At 34.8% G+C, this 11,803-nt stretch overlaps 1 long non-coding RNA gene across 1 annotated transcript; it reads right to left on the bottom strand.

Moving 5' to 3' along the window:
• Positions 1-1,102: 1,102 nt before the first annotated feature.
• LOC145062517 (uncharacterized) lies at positions 1,103-10,819 on the bottom strand. Its single transcript, XR_013687588.1, has 3 exons — positions 10,383-10,819; positions 10,189-10,275; positions 1,103-1,208 (listed from the first exon to the last, which is right to left on the bottom strand). It is a non-coding gene; the product is annotated as an uncharacterized LOC145062517 (long non-coding RNA).
• Positions 10,820-11,803: the final 984 nt, after the last annotated feature.

Genomic DNA, 11,803 nt, shown 5'->3' on the forward strand with positions numbered 1-11,803 from the left:
AGCTGACACCATCTCTGGAGAAACTAGCTGCTGATATGACACTATATCGTCAAATGATAGGGTCTCTAATGTATCTAACTGCTAGTAGACCAGATATTATGTTTTATGTCTACTATTGTGCTAGGTTCCAAGCTAATCCATGCGAAACTCATATGGTGGCTGTGAAAAATATCTTCAGATATTTGAAGCGAACCTCATCTCTCGGTCTTTGGTACCCGGCGAAATTTGGCTTCTTTGTTCAAGCATTCTATGATGCCGATATAGGGGGATGTGGGTTAGAACGAAAGAGCACAACTGGCGAGTATCAATTCCTTGATGGAAAACTCGTTAGCTAGCAATCCAAGAAGCAAACATTCGTGTCTCTTTCTACGGCCGAAGCTGAATATATTGCTGCAGCATCTTGCACTTCACAGGTCATATGGATACAAAGTCAACTTAGAGACTATGACCTAAACATGAAGAAGATTCCCCTCTATTGTGACTCAGAAAGCGCTATTTGAATATGTCACAACCCAGTGCAATACTCCAAAATGAAACATATAGCACTAAGATATCACTTCATCAAGGATCACGTTGAAGATGGTAATGTGGAGATTCACTTTGTTCGATCTGCTGACCAATTAGCTGACATTTTCACTAAAGTCTTACCTGAAGCAAGCTTTAATAAAATACTCCAAGGCTTAGGAATGATGGAAGCTGAATCAGTACCAAAACCCTTTTCGCCTCATTAAAATTGGACAAGCGAAATAGAGCGAACGCTCAGTCTATTTCGGTTCCGGATTTTTCAGGAACCGACCGAACGCTCAGTCCATTTCGCTTCATCACTCCAATGGTAATGTTTCCGTTGTATATTTTTTGTACCTATGTATGTATTTTCTCAATTAATTTTATGTTTTTCTTTTCTTTTCATAAAATCAAAAATCTTTTCTTTTCTATTTTTATTTCTTTTCAGAAAATTCATAAAATCTGTCACACCCCAAAACCAAGAACGGCGGAAACGTTCTGGGGCAGAGGACGTCATGTAAAGTATCACAACACAGTATAACAGTAAATAAGCAAACAACATCATCCATTACATTAAATATATAATTTTAATACAAGTGTTCTGTACAGTTATAGACACCAAAAAGTAAATCAAAATAATAAGATGAGTCTTGTATGCGCTCCATCTTCTCAAAAGCTGGCCTCGGTACCTGTCTATTGTCGACCTGAGAATACAAGTTATTTTGAAAGAGTTTATCAGCATTAAGCTGGTGAGTTCATAAGTATTTTAGTGTCGGTGTTTTTTATCAAAACGTTTGAACATGGTTTTAAGTATGAGTTTGTAAAAGGTATGTAAATGTTTGTAAGTGTTTGTAAAAGTTTGAATCTCCTAGAAAAACCTATATTTTCTATTAAAGTAGCCTTCTACCAAGGCTTAACTGTTCCGTATGTTCGTTTGTTGTAAAAGTGTGTAATTTCCCAAGTGTAACTATCATTAACAAAATATAGTTTGTACATTAATGTTTAAGTGAAATAATCACTAAATATATGTAAAGGGGTAAATTATTGTAGTACTGTAGTGTTGTATTATAGGAACTACTGTTGTACTAACTACCTTAAACCGGATTTATATTAAGGTATCATGTGACTTATTGCACCATACTATTGACTGGTAACAACGACATACGAATGGTCGTAAAAAGAAATGACGTTTGGCACCCGCAGACCTGTAGGTCCGGCTGTAGCTAGCAGCAAGGTGTAGGATAGTCAATCCAGTATAGATCTATACGCAAACTCACGCTCTCCCTTCAAGAGACTCTGGCTACAACACGGGCCATGACATTGAAGTCATGCTCCGATTCAGATCACAATGGTTAACGTATTCATGTATATGTAATGTAATGTTACTCGTTCTAGTATAGTTGTATATGTTCTCTTTCTAGTATAGTTGTATATGTTCTCTTTCTAGTATAGTTGTATATGTTCTTCCTCTAGTATAGTTGTATATGTTCTTCCTCTAGTATAGTTGAATATGTTCTTCCTCTAGTATAGTCGTATATGTTCTCTTTCTAGTATAGTTGTATATGTTCTTCCTCTAGTATAGTTGTATATGTTCTTATAGTAATGTAATGTATATGTTCTCATAGTAATAAGTATTGACTCATGAATGAACTGACTCATTGATATAGCAATAGTATAAGTATGATCCTGTGCTACCCCGATGGTAGCCTACTAATGATGTAACTAGTACGCATGAATATGGAAGCACTTTTATGTCTATATATTTACACATGATATATAATCAATATTTAAACGACCTTCGGACGAGTACCCGATATCCTATCAAACCACATCCAAATCGAGGAAAAGGAAACAAGGTGGATGGTCTTCCTAAGTCTTTTAAACATTACTTATATAACTATACATATACGGGCATGCAATTTATAATAAGTGTAAAAAAGTTTAATTAAAAGTATTTGATAAGTAAAAGAGTTTGTAAAACAGTTTGAAGTAAAATAGTTTGATAAACAGTTTGAACAGTAATAAAATCATTGGTTTTGTAGTTATTAATCACGTGTGATTGATGTAATAACCATAAATATCCAACTTGTATCCCCCTCCATAAAAGCATTTAAAACATTTAAAAGTATTTCAAAGGTTAATTAAAGGGGTATGAACTCACTTGAGGTGAGTGGATTGGGTTGAAGTGTCGGTTACGGTGCTAGGTGACAAATGAAGGCTTGTACACACGCACGAGCCTAGTTATCATATAATTAACATATATATAACTAATTAGCCAATTTATAACTAATAAATTAATTTGGGACACCCTAGAACATGAAAACACTTTGTTTCAAGGGTTAAAGATCACAAGGATTGCATCCGAGTGTTGGTAGGGTAAAACTAGTGTGTTTGGAGTCCAAGGGTAAACTCCCTTGGAGTTTACGGTTTTGATGGTCAAGACCTAGGGAGTTTACGGCATTAAACTCTAGATTTTACGGTCGTAAACTCTAGTCTTAAGGTCTAAGTGTTGTTTTGTGGTTTACCAACCCTTTTGAAGCAATTCTACTAAGTGGCTTGGCCTTTGGAAGGGACTAGGGCATCAAAACACCTCCTTTGAGGATTTTACGGCCTAATGGAATTTTCCTTTGGGTTTACTACCGTACACCCTTATGGAGAAGTGTAATGCCATGTTTTCAAGTCCCTAACACAATTAGGTAAGTGTATGTGCTAGTTTCTAAGCCTAAGGAAGGAAAATAATCCATTTAGACACACTTTAGGGTGTTTATGGTTTTGGGAGATCCCCAAACCGTAAACACCTATAAATGTTGGATTTTGGTGTTTTTCAAGGCTTAGATACATCAAAGGAAGGTTTAATCAATTCATGGAAGGCTTAAACATCAAACTAGGGCTTAGATAAGGACTTAGGCACACTTTGGTGCTCTTTTTGGTGTTTACGGCCCAAGCATCACCTTGGACCGTGAACACCTCTAGCCTTGTGTTCTTGACATATTCTTGATGTTCAAATGTAATACTAGCATAAAATCACTCAAGGATAAAAGCACCTACTATTAGAAGGCTTGATTTGAGCTAAAATGCCAAGAACACTTAGTGTGTGTTCTTGGTGTTTTGGAAATCTAGTCAAAATACAAATATGGTTGGATGATTAGATATATAAACACTAGATTAAGTGTTTTACTTACTTAAAAAGGTTAGAACACTTACAAGATTGAAGGTTTGGAATTTAATCTAGGATGATACTTGAGAGAGTTCTTGGAGTTTACTCTTTTGTGAACTTGGGGAGTAAACACAATAACTAGACTATTGGGGAGTAAACTCATACATAGGTATGAGTTTACAGTTTTTGGGTGAATTATCAACCCAAACATAAAAGTTTGGTCGTGAATTTCTAAGACGCGAGGTGTTTGCGGTTTTTAAAATTCAAAACCCTAGACGACACTTTCTTTCACTCGTTCGTTTAAAAATAATATTAAAATAATCAAACGAACTTTATATTTCCTAAAAGTAAGAAATAATTACATTAACTTATGACACGAAGTGGTTGACTTTTAGGGTTTGACCGAAAGGAAATTTTGGGTTGTCACAAAATCCAAAAATATTTTATTTTCTGTTTTTATTGTTTGTTTTAAGAAAAATCAAAATGATCAAAAATATTTTATTTTGTGTTTAGTTTTATTCATTTTTTTTCTTTTTCACAAATAAAATCAAAATACCAAAAATATAATACTGAAAGGACTCATGGGCAACTTCCAATGATGAAGTTGGGGTAGGTATAATTCTCTTTATCTTTGTACTAGCTAAGTGTTCGTAGAATCATGTTGCTGCATGTTGACTGATGCCTCAAAGACTTCAATTGAAGCCTTAATGATTTGATTTATACCAATCGATTCTTCCCAATCAGGCTGATAAAATCACTTAAGTCGCGAGCTACCTTACTCTTCTCATATTGAGTTAATAGTTAACTGTTTGGTCACTTTCGCATAGCAGAGGTACTTTTTGTTCTTTAACCATCTCTACACCTTTATCCATTATATTTCATTTCATTCTTTTAACCCTTGAGACTCTCAGTATTTACCACTAAGGTTTACGGTTACACAACATCCGCGTTAATGATCTTAGTTTCATTTCACCACGTGCTAAGTGAAACTCAAAATCCAACACCTACAATGAATTGACGGTGAACAATCAAACGTTCTAGTGTTTTACCCAAGTATTAACGAAACCACTTGAGTGGGAGGCACCAAGAAATCTCCTTTTATTTTTGAGCGATCTTTATGAAATTGTCTAATACCAAGACTTTTCTACCCAAGATATCCAATTTAATTTTGTTTTTGAGATTTCTATAAAATCACCAAGTCACTGAAAAATGATCCAACCTACTTGTTTTATAGGCCACATTGGTCTCACAAGTACTTCATCCCACTTTCGGTCTTATATCAAGCTCCGTAGTGTGGTTGAAGCGAAAGCCACCCTAATAACCTTATAATTAAAAGATGCCTTTCAATGCTTCTTAATAAGTATTTGATCGTATTTTAAGGGGAAACCACATAGACACTTCTAAGTCTCTCTTGACTTTGAAGGAAGAGATTCATGTCTGGGATCCAGTGCTTTGTGTCTTAATTGACATCACTTAAATCCCACAAACAATTTGCTTTATTTCTTTTTCCTTGGCACACTCTTGCATGAAGATCTTTATGATCTTCCACAAGTCTTGATCGTGGTACTAATGGCTATTTCTCAGATATACAGTTCTGTTCATTATGATGTGATGGTATAATATGTTGGGAGCGAAGGCTATTTCATATGAAGTGAAAAGGTAACTCAACACTTCAACAGGAACTTGAATCGTTTCAGAACTAAAGAGAAGGTGAAAGGATAAGATTTTGAAAGGCACGTGAATTTGAACCGTTTCCTTTTCTCACGCCACCTGACACACTCTACACACTTTTCGGGGTAACAGTTGTCAAATCGTGCTTTTTTAGGCGTCATGTCAGAGGATCGTACAATCATCACTCTGTATTTTTTTCTCTCACGGTAATCGTATAAAGAGATTTATCACCTTACTTTTACACTCTTACCACTTAAAAATCCTCTCGAGCATTATACGGCGATTTCTCTCTATTGTTCATCTTTGTAACGCCCGGGTTTCAGGGCTAAGCATTTTTGTCAATGTAATAGTCTAGGTCAACTCTTGTAACTCTTTTTGAAATAATAAAGATGAAATATTTGAGTATTATGTGAATTATGTGTGTTTATGTGTTTATTATTTAATTATAAATGTATAATTAATAAAAAATAAAAATGAACGTCAAAATTAAAGTGTGAGATAATCTCTATATCTCTACATAAAGTTGTAGAATATGTCTCAAGGTTTCCGTGCATATAAGGAATGCCGAAATCCGAGTTATAACGAAGAAGTTATGACCCGTCGAAGTTTCGCGACAGAACCGGCACGATACCGGGAAGCGTAAATAGTGAATTTACGATAGAGCGAGATTTAGCCTTAGCGCTATAAACGAAAGTCGTACAATATGTTAAACTAAGAACATCGATAAAAAGAACGCCCAAATCTGACTTCGTATGAGGAAGTTATGATTTTTCTAAGATTCAGCATAGCAGTGCACAGCCCGAAATCTGAATTTTAGATCAGTCGATTTTTAGCCAACGGGATCTAAATGAAAGTTGTATTACTCGTAAATACCAATGCGTGGATATAAAGAACGTCGATAATAGAGCTCGTATGCGAAAGTTATGGACGATAGAGCGAGATTTAGCCTTAGCGCTATAAACGAAAGTCGTAGAATATGTTAAACTAAGAACATCGATAAAAAGAACGCCCAAATCTGACTTCGTATGAGGAAGTTATGATTTTTCTAAGATTCAGCATAGCAGTGCACAGCCCGAAATCTGAATTTTAGATCGGTCGATTTTTAGCCAACGGGATCTAAATGAAAGTTGTATTACTCGTAAATACCAATGCGTGGATATAAAGAACGTCGATAATAGAGCTCGTATGCGAAAGTTATGGACGATGCTTAGTCCCTACTTTTCGAGCGCGGCGAATTCGATACAGTTTTGTAAATCCGAGATAGAATGAGAATTAGTCAACGAGGTCTAAATGAGAGTTGAAGATCTCATTAATAGGAACTCAACGGTAAAAAGACAGACAAAAACGGAACTCGTATGCGAAAGTTATGGACGAAGCTTAGTCTCTACTTTTCGAGCGCGGCGAATTCGATACAGTTTTGTAAATCCGAGATAGAATGAGAATTAGCTAACGAGGTCTAAATGAAAGTTGAAGATCTCATTAATAGGAACTCAACGGTAAAAAGACAGACAAAAATGGAACTCGTATGTGAAAGTTATGGACGAAGCTTAGTCTCTACTTTTCGAGCGCGGCGAATTCGATACAGTTTTGTAAATCCGAGATAGAATGAGAATTAGCTAACGAGGTCTAAATGAAAGTTGAAGATCTCATTAATAGGAACTCAACAATAAAAAAACAGACAAAAACGGAGCTCGTATGCAAAAGTTACGGACGAAGCTTAGAGACTACTTTACTATAAAACTCCTATAAATACAAGGGTGAACTCCTCATATTTTCTTCACACCATAAGCCTCTCTTTCTCTCTCTAACTTCTCTCTAGCCTCCCTAAACCCCTCCCAAGTCTAGGGAACCTCCCTATCACGAGAAGAAAGCCCCGGAGCGCCCGACGGCTCCGAGAAGAAAAGCTTTCGGCTCGGAAACGCTGCTCCAGCGAAGCCCAGTTTTTAATAAAAACCCATTGTAAGTGAGTTACGCCTATACTATATTTAATATAGCTTTTATTTAATTATAGTAACATTATTAGGACCTTAAAATAATTATTTGGGCTATTATTATGAGTTATATTGAGTGTTATTTAACGCTTATATAATAGTAATAATAGCTAGACTATTAATTAGTCGCGATTAACGTTAAAACTAAACTCTAGTGGTATTAATACAAGGTTTTGGTCAAGGAAAAAATTTGTTTTAAGAAGTAACGAAGAGCTGTCCGAGTGCCGAGTCACCACCTTACCAGGTGAGTGCATAGTTACTTTCAGCTTACACATAGATATGAAGTATTTTATATAAATTACGTGCTATGTGTGCATATTACCTGAATACTTGCTATCTATGCTAGATGAACATTTTTATACATGTTTTCAAAGATTTAAACTGTATATTTATTTTATATCTACGAAAATGTTGGGGTAAAACATGGGTAGATGTATTAGTTGTTGTGTGATAAAATGAAATAATGAGAGGCCTCGTTATAGATGTTATTGATGATCTAGTCATCTAGCGGAGTATAGATGACGACCACGGACTATTCTAGACAGTCCAGTGGAACACTAGCAGGCTCACAACCTGTAGGTGTTTATTCGAACTGTGTGTTTATTTGAACTCTGTGCTCACCAGATGTACTCCATCCCCCACATGGTTGCCTTAAGGACATTTATTGTTGAGGAATCCCCTTAGCAGTAGTGTATGTCCCGATGATAATCCTTAGGATAGGTCCCTTATGATAGATGCTTAGGGACGTAATGTGAGGATAACGGGAATGGGTAATCGGGTTTGTTTAATTTAATGAAGTTAATAAACTTATTTATTGTGGGTTGAAAACCCTATGTGCTCACCAAGCTCCCAAGCCTGACCCACTTAGTTTTATGTATTACAGGTAGTGGCGCTTGAGCATAGATATGATGTTGGACGAGGGATTACGGATATAGGCCTGTAGATATGAAATAATGTAGTAAGGCTTATATTGTACTGTTTATGCTTTTGATCTGTACGAACATGGCATCCCAAGTCTTTTAATGAAATACATTTCTACGGAAATGCTTTTGATAAATCTTTATCATATTTTGTTTTGGGACAAATTCCGCAACACTTTCATTTAAAATGTTACTCTGATTTTTAAACAAAGCATAAACAAACCGGTCTTTTCTGGCCGTGATTTTGGGGATGTCACAATCTTCTTCTCTTTAAGGTTCATCAATGGCAGACTCCTCTTCAGTTCACAAACAAAGTGCCCAGTTCTGTCTTCTCATCATCAAACCAAATCAAAACATGATCATCGATCTCTCTCCTTTCCAATATGATCCTTACATGCCCCAAGTGGTTGAATGTCACACCCCGACCCGCGGCGGAAATCGTCGGGGTTGCGACATTATACAATTGGATCACAGTCAACCACATATATCGAACACTTAATATATTTAAATCAATATATTACAAACCTTAAAGTGTTGGAATTGAAATTACATATTCATAGTTTAAACACACAACAGTAAATAAAAACAGTTCAAGATTATTCCCAAAAGAAAGGAACTCTATAATTTCCTTAGAACCGATGTCCTACCTCCAGCTCCTTAGTTACTTGAGAATACACATTTTTTTAAAATACGTCAACAAAATTTGTTGGTGAGTTCCACAGGTTTTGACTCCGTGAGTTTCATAAAAAGAAATCTTTATAGAACTTGGAATGTTTAACAAAATAAGTTGTGCAAAACAGGGTCAATAATATTACCGATATGCTTCGTGTGAGAACCGATACTTGAAATCTAGTATGAGTACCCATGTTACTTATTTACAATAAAAGTAAATTTTAACATATTTTTGAGAAGCAAAATATTTAGTGTTTGTATAGATAGACACTAACAATCGTTTTAACAATCTACAAACAATATTCATACTACATACAACCTCATCCCAGTGTATCTTAGTATATTTATTTCCGGGACTTTGTTATAATTCCCGATTGTTTGGATTTAAAGATTTTTGGCTGTAATGCTTAAAAATGTAAAACTACCAAAGTTCTAACAGGACAACGGTCATATGTGTCCCTATACGAGTTTAAACATTACATCGACTGTAAGTGACCATATATATGTTTAGACAGTACTCCGACTGTAAGTGAATAACAAAGTTTATACAACACCCCAGCTGTGAGTGACCAAAATCGACATAGTCCAAATCATCGTATCTTATGAGGTTTTCAACATGATCATATTAGAAATACTTGCTATAATTTACACTTTTGTAACTATTAAAGTATGTGTGAACTAAACAATATCATAATTGGTGTACTTCTTATTTACCACAACACTTTGTATATATATTTGAAAGTCCAAACAGCAAGATAAATCAAAAGGGCAATTATGTCCATGTTTTTATAAAAATCATAGAAAAATCATCGTAAATCAAAATCTGGATCCGTAAACTCTCAGAGTTTAGAAAATAAGTCTAATTTGTCCATAATTTTTACCCTGACCTTAAGTGGTTCCTAACCTGAGTGAAAATGTTCATTTTTACAGACAGGTCCGCAAATGTTCTGAAATGATAGGCAGTTTTGTAAAAATCATTATAAATTGTAGAAAAATCGTATGAACACGTGCAAGTAGTCCTTGGAAAGGTATAAACCTGAACTATTTCCATATTGTACCGTTTTGAAATCCATTGAGTTTAAGGAGGGCAAAACAATCCGTGAACAGACCATAACTTTACTGTGAAAAGCTGAAATTTGAGCTTAGATATGTTTAGTGACATAACTTGCATTTTTAGTTAGCAAAGCCTTTAAATCTTTCAACTATAATTTGTTCAGTGTGTATTCTCCCCCAAAACTTGTAAAACATAAAAGAGGGGCCGTAGAAAACTCACTTTAGTTGCGTATCGTTATCGGGTTCAAAGATGTCGAGATGTTCCCGGTTTCTCGAAGGCTTGTGTCGGAAGTATTCTTGGGGAGGACTTAACATAGATGATGATAGATTAAGTTAGAAATTACAACTACTTATTCATAACAACTTGTGGGTTATTTTTAAGATGTAAAACATAAGTAAAAGTTTTATGTATACCTTTGTTCTAATACTATCACAAACGATTGTTATGTCATGAGTTGAACACCATCTTTCTAGGCATCATGGAAGAGGTTGTCATGGGATCTATGTCACTCGAAAATGGCTTTCAAATGGGTTGTTATGATCTCGAAAAATGACAGCAACAGGAAGGTTTTCAGGAGCTTATTTGGTACCTGGAATTCAGCAACTATTTGTGTGTGTAGGTTCTCGAAAATTCAGCAAGAACATAATAAAAAGAAGAGTTTTGGGGCAGTTTTGTTGACTTCAAACATAGCAGTAACAGGAGACATGTTTAAGGGGTATTTTTGGAATAAAAATGGGTTCAAGACAGGTGCTAAATGCTGTGACAGGAAGCTAAAAAGGAGGAGGCAGCAGCTCCATTTCTTCCTCTGTTTTTGATGGGTCTCGTGGAGAAGGGAGGGGCTGAATTTGGAAGTGATCTTGAATGGCTAACTGAGTGTTACGTATGGGTTATAAGAAGGTAAAAATAGAGAAGGTATGGGGGAGATATCGTGAGTTTTTAAGGTGAGAAGAAGAGATGAAAGCAACTTGCCATATCTTGAAGATCATTAGAGATATTTTCAAATCTTTCTAAGATTGGATTTCCCTATTGGTTAACTGAGTAAATATGGTTTAGTTCCTAAGAAACTAGAATCTAGAGTTTGAGAGGTGAAGTGAAGTAACGAGACATAGACTTTGCAGGTTGTTTTCTGTTACTTGCATGTGCATCAATGAGTACTCTATATCTTGTATTTGTAAGTTAGATCTTTTGAATTTGTATTATGTGTATATAAAATAGTAAATGTTGTTGTGTATGTGCATGGGATATAAATGAATGGCTAATAATTCTTCCAAGTGAAACGTCGGTATATATGACATGTTATCCCCTGCATCCTATCTTTGAATGTTCCTTTAGTTAAATATATTCCCTATATTTATATACATATATAAAATTTTTGGATTTAAATTATATATAACTAGTTTTAATACAATATGTGTTTTATAATTACACTTATAAATAACAATTTTTTTTGTTTTATTTTAAATAATAACACATTTGTATTTGTTCTCGACATATATATATATATATATATATATATATATATATATATATATATATATATATATATATATATATATATATATATATAATTTTCCAACTTGATGTTATGTTGACGTAACCGTTTTAGATTTTTGTTATTAATTTTTCCGTAGTCTTTGTTGATAAACGATTAAGTTTGATACATTTCAATTCAGTGTGTTTGTCCATTGATAGTATCACACGCCACTTTTATAAAATTCGTAGTTACTAGAAGCTGTGTAAATATAATATTTTGAACACCCGGTTATCAACCGGTGTTGTTTTCAAGAACCCGGTTCTAGTTCAGGTTATAAAAATAACATCGTTATTCGACAAA

The sequence above is a fragment of the Lactuca serriola genome, chromosome 7, assembly GCF_051521515.1.
Source record: "Lactuca serriola cultivar US96UC23 chromosome 7, Lser_US96UC23_V15, whole genome shotgun sequence".
Lineage (NCBI taxonomy): Eukaryota > Viridiplantae > Streptophyta > Magnoliopsida > Asterales > Asteraceae > Lactuca > Lactuca serriola.